Source organism: Lissotriton vulgaris, unplaced genomic scaffold, assembly GCF_964263255.1.
Source record: "Lissotriton vulgaris unplaced genomic scaffold, aLisVul1.2 SCAFFOLD_4687, whole genome shotgun sequence".
Classification (NCBI taxonomy): Eukaryota; Metazoa; Chordata; class Amphibia; order Caudata; family Salamandridae; genus Lissotriton; species Lissotriton vulgaris.
The window spans coordinates 117330-127252 of record NW_028244148.1 but is presented as its reverse complement, the minus strand read 5'-3'; the positions used below and the strand labels follow the sequence as shown (position 1 = coordinate 127252).

General features: G+C 43.7%; 1 pseudogene; it reads right to left on the bottom strand.

Annotated features, from left to right (window-relative positions):
• Positions 1-2530: 2530 nt before the first annotated feature.
• LOC147668134 (uncharacterized) lies at positions 2531-3594 on the bottom strand (annotated as a pseudogene).
• Between the last annotated feature and the right edge of the window lie 6329 nt (positions 3595-9923).

Here is a 9923-nt window from a genome sequence, read left to right as displayed (position 1 = left end):
TCAACATGCTGTGCTCATCATGTACATACTGCGGAGCAGTGTATATATGATTGGCTTATTCGAGTTAGCTGTAAGTCCTTTGTCATCGGGTAAGAACTATACCAGGAGCATGTATTTTGAATGGGGTTCTTTTGGCCTGCTGTACTGGTTGTGCCATCCACAGAGGTAGCTCATCGATTGTGCCACAGGTTTGCCCTGGTGGGGCCTGTGTACACGGGTTACTGTTACTCGACTTGGCATTTGCAAAACTGTGTGCCAAGGTTCTGCATGTCTCCTGCAATATTAGAGTTCTCCCTGGTGACAGGGTGCGGTATTGTGGAGAGGTTGGGCAGGTGTATGTGTACGTTACCTGCAAGTCATGAATGACACAGGAGGGTGTGTTCCTTATGATAGGGGCTGCTTCTCGTATTGGATTAGCATGGGGGAATGTAGGGAAAGGTTTTCTAGCATGAATTCTTATGGGCAGAATAGTAATAGTATGATGTTTGGTATTCGTAATGGGGAATCCTCTCTGGTAGTCGGAGTGGGTTCGACATTACTGTGATGGAAATGTCACTTTGGAAAAGTGCAACGGTCCTTAGGGTTAAGAACATGAACAAATCAATGAAATATAGACTACAATCAGTGCTATATCAGAACGTTTTCAGTACCCAGCCGGGCCTGAAAAGTTTTATTCAAAGATAAAAAATGGGTAAGCAAGACCGCCAGAGGGGTCTGATTCAGTAACTGATAGGGTACAAGCCTGTACCTATCCAGAGGACACTCGAACAAGGTGGGCTAGATTCATAGCCAATGTTCATAATAACAACTTTTATGTACTTGAGGAAATTAAGCTTTTTCTCCCAGAAAGAGACTTCATAACTGCTATTCAAGCCCTCATACTCCTGCACATGTATGGTGGCAATGACCTGATGCATGACCTCTCACATTCCACGCTGGCCCTCCTTAAGGGCATACTACGTGCAAGAGCATGCTCATCAAAGGGTCTGAGGACATATGACATCACCCCGACCCTGATGATACTACACTGGTTGCCTTTGCCAGCCCACGCCAGCTGCATCATCTCCCCTGCTTCAGAACTGGCTCCCTTGACTATATGGCTGGCAAGCTCAACATCCCCACTGCCTCTCGGCCCATAGTCCATACTAAAACCAGTAAACAAATAATCAGAAATAGAATAGACTTCATCTTACTTTTTCATTGCTGTGCACGAGCTCAAAAAGAAAAACAACTGTTACCAACAAGGGTAGGGAGAGGAGGGATAATATTAGCCTCTGTGTCTTTAAACAAATCCATATTTTCTTTCCATTATTTTGAAGAGCACCATAATTCAATGGTCCTGGAAAAATAGCTTGTATAGTTTAAGATAAAAGACCTACAATCCTCGCCAACATCCTCAAAGATATAAAATTCATGGACAATACACTTCCAATTTCCTTCCTTATTTTCTTCATCTTGTCTAAAGGTAACCTCAACTGACCTCGAATAGTGTCTATCATGAAACCTAAAAACTGAGTTTCCTGACTTGGAGTTTAACATAATTTTTCTCTGTTTACAATAAATCCTAGATTTTCCAAAAGATTCACAGCTTTGTGTATTTTTCCACTCTCCTCTTCTCCGGATCCATAATCAAAATGTCGTCTAAATAAATTATTACACAAATCCCTCTTTCTCTCAAGAATGCAACAACTGGACAAAGCATTTTTATAAAACACCAAGGGGCCGATGATAGTCCGAATGAGAGACAAACAAACTTCCATAATTTTCCTCCCCATCTGAACCTCGGAAATGTCTGATGCTCTAACCATATCGGAATTGTGAGATATGCGTCCTTCAAATCCAGTCGAGTCATCCAATTCCCTGTTTGAAGTATATCTCTCAACATATGCAAACCCTCCATCTTGAAATGATGGTACTCCACCCAATCCTTCAGACTCTTCAAATTTATCACCGGTCTCATACCCTTTCCTTTCTTTTCTACTAAGAAAATGTTGCTTACGAACCCCGCACACGTTTCCAACTCCTCTACAATCGCTCCTTTCATAAACAACTCCTTTACTTCTTTTTCTACCAACTCTGACAGCTCTGAGCTAAACTTGATCATTATAGGACAGTGAAACTGCACCGGCTCTTCTATGAAGTCTATTCGATAACCCAAAACCGTCTGCAACACCCAAGGATCCCTCGTTAACACACACCAATTCTTGTAAAATTGGGAAAGTCTGCCGCCCAGCTTTACATGGATAACAAAAGGGTCTTGTCTTACCTGACCTTCTCGGTCTTCTATTTCCCCTAGAACTTCCTCTCTCCTTCTGAGGATAGAATCCTCCAGGTTGATATCCAGACTGTTGTTGGTAGTTATAGTTGTAATTTCTGAATCCTCTCGCAACCGAGGCCCTTGTGATTCCTTTACAACGGCCGGGAAAACGACATCTACTTCTCCCGGCCCTTCCGAATACCTGACAGCCAAAAACTTTCTTAATATCTCTCTGTGATTTCTCCAAAGAACTGAAAGCATCAACGTATTTGCTCATCTCCTTAATAAAAGCCTCTCCAAAAAGCATTCCATTCACATCAGATCCACCCTCTTTGTTTGCCAATTCAACCAACTTTGGATCTATTTTTAAGCGAATGCTCTTCCTTCTTTCAACTGAAATTGCGGTGTTCGTGTTCCCCAATAAACTCACTGCTCTCTGAATCCACTCTCTTAGTTCATCTATGTCCATCTCTTTTTCATCAACATAGGCCTCTTCAGCCATATCGAATATTTTTGTTAAAGGTCCTGTTAGATCGAGCAACCTGTCCTGACAGATCTTTAACCCTTTATCCAATCCCTTCTTTGAATCCTTACCACCTTTTGCCACAAATGCAATAATGTTTGCATCAAGCTCAGGTGTCAAAGCAATCTTATTCACTAAACTTGGTCTAGGTCACTCAGAACGGAGTCTCAACCTCACGTCCTTGGGAATCTGCTTTCTGAGCCACATCTGGACATACTCTGCAACATGTGGAGCCGGGCTCCATTCAGGGGATAACTGGTGCTTTATCATCATAGGATCAAACATAGACTCCCCTGAAGGATCCATTACCCCAGCACTCTCGTCCATCTTTTCTTTTGTCTTAGCATCATTGCTCTTATTTTTATCCACAAATTCAACATCAGAATCAGTCTGACGAACAACTTATCTCTATTTCCGCACTACCCGAAGACTCATCACATAACACGGTAGTATGTCTTCTACTACCTTGACCTCTTTCAAGGTCACCATTTGTGTCCTCGACACCTGCTTTTTTCTCACATTTTCGCGAAAATCCTGAGTCTGCGTATGCAGTTTTTGCTTTTTTATTTCTCAATCTATCTGAATCCACATTCTTTCTCTTCCTGTTTACTTTTCCACCTTTCTTCTCCAACACTGTAGCTTCACCAGCTGACCAAAAACGTTTCTCCTGAGAGGAAAAACCACTACTCTTCTTAAATTCCTCAAATTTCTTACCCATTCTTGAATCTAAGTCGCATGCAAACTTTGACAACATAAGCTTTATTCTGTCTTCCATAACTAACTCTCCCTGAGTTATAGCATGAACTTCTGACATACTCCCAATCTATAAATTACCAAAGCACTAAATAACTAATTCCAACTAACAATCAATATTTATAATCAACTTTTTTTAAATAATTGCCTCAATTCTCCCTTTCCTTTACTAGAAAACAACGTATATATTTCTAAAAAACCTCCGTCTTTCTCTCTGTGAAATCTCCTGTCATTTTCAGTCAGAACCACTGAAACACCACGCATGCGTACGTGAAGCGCAATGCATGCGCATAGACGAAGCCCGACTGTCCCAGTCAAACACTCTGAAACTCCTCCACACATGCGTACGCCTCGAAAGAGCACGCGCATTACCGCAGATTGTTCACTCAACAACGGTAGGCTTCCGTTAAACTGCTCGTATTCAAATTTACTCGCACATCCGACTTCCTACACCAAAATAAATCAGCTAATCTGACTAAAATCTTCTTTCTAATGTAACCATTTCTTTACTTTGAAAAATCCTTCATTTTCTAGTCAACTATCAAAACAGAACGTGCGCTTTGCCCTCATCCTTCATAGCAGAAGCAAGCGCTCTGCCCTATGAACGCTCTTTATAACGCGGCAAAATAAACAAAATCTCCCCGCGCACCTCGCGCTAGACCTATTCTTTTTTAAAACACTCGAGCAGAAAAATCGCTAGCTATTCTACTCAATTAAAAATAAAAAACTGCTCCTCGCGCACATCGCGCTTAAATGATAAATTAAACATCACTTTCTCTTAGTCAACCCTTGACTCAACAAGAGGTAACCAAAGGAATAATTATATTTTTGTAAGTATACAGACACTCTCTCTTACAATCATATTCTCTTTTAAAACAAACATGTTCATTTCAATAATCATCAAAATCACACATACGTATCCAACATGTAATCCATGCCAAAATACCTGTTAACACACAAACCAAGACTCAGTCAAACTTTTAAGTTTTGAGAAATTTAAAAACATTACGTATCTTATGGGCAGCAGCAAAAAAGAAGGAAGAGTCATGGAGGTTCTGGCTCTTTGTTCATGTTCTAAGAACTTTTGTTGTGTTCTATGTTCTTTGAGGAGGCTGCTGCGGGTGGCACAATAATGAGGATTGCATAATATTAGCCTCAGGTCTTGCCATAAAATCAGCTACTCTTCTAATCACACATTAACTGTGACATTGCTTTGGAGACTGTACGGCCCTCCCAGCCTTTTGGTCAGATTCACACTATATAAATTCAATACTCATATTACATGCTTGCAGTGGTGTAGTTATACCTTTTGCCGCCCTTGGCGTTAACCGCATTTGCCACCAAGCAGCAGCGGTCACCAATAAGAGTGGAGGGGCTGGAGGTTCCCCTGTGTTCGCTACCCCGCAACAGCCACAGGTAACTCGTGACGCCCGCAGTGGGCCATCCCCCCTTGCTACGCCACTGCATACTTAAACTAAGTTATTGGGGGTAGTGGTCTATCTACCAGCATCACAATTGGACTCGAATGACTGAGCTAAAAATCCACTGTGGTCCTTTGGTTTTACTATTTATTTCTCCCCACTTTGACATGTTCCATATTAGTGTCATGTGTTATTGATGGATCTTCCTTTTTAGGTTGAGCCTGGCGTACGCAGCGCGAAGCGCTGTCGCCAGCGAGGCTTATTGTTGTGTACTTGCCTCGGAAGTGGGACAGGAGATGGGCACGCGCAGAGCTTTTGGCAATTTGAGCAGGTGTACACGCACCTAGAGTCGTGCACTGTGCACAACTCCTGTCTCTCTTCCGAGGCAAGACAGTTTCCTGCAATAGCATTTTTTTTATGCTCACGCACGCTCTACACGCCCCACTTATCAGCTCTTGTGGGGACTCTGCACTACTCCCCGGCTGGTATCCTCGTGGCAGGGGGGCCTCTTTTCCGGTCACTGGTGCAGAAACATGCGGGGCTCCGTCATGCTCACATGAGCCCCACAGCAGCATTCACAAAGGCAGGGTGGGCTGCCGTTAGACTTCTCTCTGCAGGTGGGCTTCTTTATGCGGGCTGCAACACGCGGGGCTCCCTCAGCTCACGGGAGCCCCGGACACTGCCGCGCGATCCATGCCCCAGGCAAGGTTGCCTACACGCATGCTCATTACGTAAGAAATGTGTGTTCCTGTGAATACGCGCATCGCGCGCTTTCAGTTTCCTCACCCCGTTGGCTTATTTACAGTAGTGATCGCAAACGCTTGTTTTATTTCTGCAAAACTTTCCATTTCAAGTACAGGATGAGTGTGCAGTCGTCTTGCTTTAGTAGTCCCTGGGCATGGTCAGTCTTGCTGTGAACTACTATACAGCTTTGTTTTGGTATTTATTTTTGATTTTGTATGTATTCCTCAATATCGGGTTGTTCCTTGTGTTGGGATTGTTTGGCGCTTCGACTGTTGTTTGGATTGGTGGACTTTCTCTTGTTTCCCCTGTGAAGTCCTACATTAGCGGACTCAGAGAAGGTTTAGGGGTAGGTTGCGGCACATTTTCCTTTTTTTCTCCTGCAGGGCAGTCCTGCTCTACACAGACTCGGCATGGGATCGGGGTAGTTTGCGGTAGCTTGCGCTTTCCCCACCATGAGGTCTTCCTTTAGCAGACTCAGCATGAGGATTGGAGTGGCGGCGAGCACTTGTGTGCCACTTTCTATTTTTTCTGCCCGGCGACGTGCATTGCCCTTGCCCCACGAGTTTGGTACCACCTGGCCGTTCTAGGTGGCTTTGCCTGGGAGTCCTTCTGTAGCGGACTCAGGAGCTCCTTGGTGATGGACTCGGGACGATTTCTTTGTTTGGGCGTTCTCACCTCCGTGCAGGCGCTTTACACGTTTTTTGTCCTGCTAAGCAGTTCTGGGGTGCTTGCGTCTGTGCCAGCCCCACGTGTCCAGCGCAGAGTTTTCTTTGCCATGTGCTCTGCTTTAGTGCAGACTGACTGCGTAGTCCGGTGTCCGTCTCGTGGTTCCGCGTATGTTGTTTGCCTGTATGGACTCTGCATGTGCAATCCCTTTTGGGTTGCTTGAGTGTCTGTATGAACTCTATGTTGTTTGGCCACCTCTCCACTGGGCACGGAGTCTCTCTGTTGCAGATGCTATGTCTCAGTTAGTAATCTTGTCTCTGGTGGCACGGCACTCCCTGGACATGGGTTGGTATCCTGGTGATGCTGTATGAGTATCTGCGGTAGCTTTTTGTCTGTTGCATTGTGGGATACTCAGGTCACTCCTGTTCAGGCCCTCCCTTTGGTGGGTGTGTGCAGGGGCCTATTTTTACAGTAGCCCTCCGACACATTGGGCTATTTATGGCTTCCTGCGGTGGTTTTGCAGGTGTATGTGGGTTATTTCCCGCTTCCTGTGCCTTGTGCCTTTGCCCCTGCCGCTCCTTTCCTCTGTACACACTGTGGTGAATAGAGTGTTGTTGGAAGTTGGCCATGGTGTTTGTTTCTGTGGAAGCCTCTCCCACTGACTCTTCTGTTCATAGGGTGGTTGCTGCGGTTCTCTTTTCTATTGTTGATTGGACAGCGGCCTATTCTTCTTCCCTTCGGTCTCTGCTGTAATACTCCGGTCCCTACAGGTACTGTGGGTCAGGGTGTGGGCTTCTCTTTTGCCTTGGCTTTGTTGGCTAACAGGTTGGAAGGTTGTTTGGCATTTCTTAGACTCCCGGGGGAAAGTTGTATCTTTTGCAGGGTTATCTATGGTGGTCTTGCGCCTGTGTTGTTTTTTGTCATGGTGGTGTGCTGCTGCCCAGGAGTGTTACTGGTGCCCTTTCCTTCCTCGGGTGCTGGGTTGTATGGGCCCCACCTTCATGGTCATTTTTCAGTGGGCAGCTGGGGTTCACATGCTGTTGTCCCCTGTGTTAGTTGTGGGATGGTAATTTCTTGCCTCTATGAGGGCTCTTGGTGCTTCCAGCCGGGATGGCCCATTCAACGTTTTTTGTGTGGGGGTGATACTGGAGGGCCGCTGCGGCTGACGTTTCCTGGATTCGGGATGCGGCTGTCGCCTCGTGATACACCTTGGCTTGATGTCAGTGGTAGTCTCCCAAGTGGGTGGTCGATATTCTCTTTTTTCCATTTTTTTGGCCCGACTATGATTGCGCACTGGGTGGATCATAAGGAGGGGGCTGGTTCCTGTTGGTTTGTGGTGCCCCCCCATTCTTTGTCGGGGCTCTCCTTGTCCCCTATTGGGTGCATTGCCATGAGCATTGATGTATTTACTACTATTGCTCCTGTTGGACAGTCGTTCATTCCGGTCCATCATTCTCACCGAGGGGATGGGTGTGTGCTCTGCTAAACAGAGCACATCTTGCTGGAATGTTCCCAATGAAGTAGGCACAATGCTAATTTGCATGTGACTACCACCCTTCCACACCCAATTCCCCCAAAATATCTGGTAAACTGGCACCCTGCCCACCCGCATCTTATTGCATGTGACTACCACACCCCCACACCACTCTAAGGAGAATCCTCCCCTCTCTAGAACAATTCCATAAGATTACCTGGTGTTGACACCCTCCTAACACGTCTTTAGAAAGACCCACCTCTCATAACCCTGTACCAACAAACATACCGGACTTCTTGCCACTTACACAACCACCATTAATATTTTCACCTCATCTACAACATAAAAAAGCATTTGCAATGCAATAGGTCTCGCATTTGCGAGAGCTTAAGCTATTGCCATTGTAAATGACAATGCCTTTTATTTATGTTTTAAAAACCAACACCTAAATAAAAGGCATAGCCATTTACAATGCCAATAGCTCAAACTCTTACAACTGCGAGACCTATTGCATTGCAAATGCTTGTTCTTATCCTCGTCGCCATGGTAGACGTACAGGTACATTTCATAGAGCTCCACAAGCAGCACATTTTGCTACTGATCATCATAAGCCACAGCTCTGTAAAAATATATTGAGAAGATTTAAACGTGTTATCCAGATTACAGAGCAGTTAAATACTTACCAGCAATAAAATAAAGCTATGAGCATAAAAGGCTATCCTCATGGGGTATTGCTGTCAAGTCATTTAACCCATTACCGATCACATTTAGATGTTTTGTCGCACATTGTAAGCAATATTTTCCTCATTTCTTTTCAAGCTAACTGATTTAAGAATACGGGCATTTCTTGTGATATCTGTAGTTCCTTAGATAGAGTGTGTAATTAGATTGGAAAGGGCAGTTTAAAAACGGAATTGTAGGTCTTTTTCTCAGTCAGTCCATGGAATGGCGCCACAGCTGTGCCAGATTTTGCATTTATCGAAAAAAGAAAAGTCGATTTGTGCATTAGATGATGGGTTCATTTTTGTCTAAAATTGCTATGAAAATTGAAGAATATTCTTTTTTAGACTATGCGGTCAGTTAAATTAACTTTACGACTCATTCACAGCATAAAAAGGGCACAGTCCATAAAGTACTTTTGTATCTGATTAACCGCTCTTTTGGACGTATTTTATAGTTCTCCGAACCACTATGCCTTTTTCCAAAGTGCTGTGTCAGTTCTAACCATCACTCTGGATGTCTCCCTTACAACTTGAATGAGATACATTTATAAGATACAATGTTACTTTGTAAAGTTCATATGCTATGTTGTAATGACCATTGCTATTATGAATGTTACTTAATGTATTAACAGAGGCCTTCAGGTTACTATGTCGAATACACATTTTTAATAAGTATGTGCATTTATATTTGTATTTTTAGAGATTGCTAAAAAAACTAAGTTTCGTCAACGTTTACGTTCTTTCATTCCTTACTTTAGGTAATACATGTCTTTTTTCTGAAATTGTCCCTTTATGGAAAAAAATCCTTTACGTGCAATAATAATGAACTACAATCTCTAATCTGATACCATAAATGTTGAGGACAGATATTTAATATCTCCCTTTGGCAGAAATCGGTTTAGGGCTTTCCTTTGGTCCCTCAGAATTATTTTGACAGGTTTTTCCAGAAAATATATCTGGGTGAAAAAGAGTTGGAAGTTGTAGTTTTCCTGTGTAATTTATAATCCTGATTCTGCTGGCAACTCCTTTTACCAGTGGAATCTGGCTTCATTCTGAATTAAGATTGAAGGCCACAATATTTATCGCGTGGGTGTTTCTTAAACTTCAATTGTCACCCCTGACACACCCGTGATGCTGAACGTCCGACATCGGAATATCTTCCATACCTCTGCATTTTCCAGTCATAAATGTCATATCCAGGCCGAAATGTCTGTGGATCATGATTAGAGGCTTAATTTACAGTTCGGCTGATGGGTTACTCCATCGCAAATGTGCTGGATATCCCATCCACCATAATACAAGTGTCATAGGATACAATTGGATTGTAATACGGCAGCCGAGATATCTCATCACTTTTGTGACT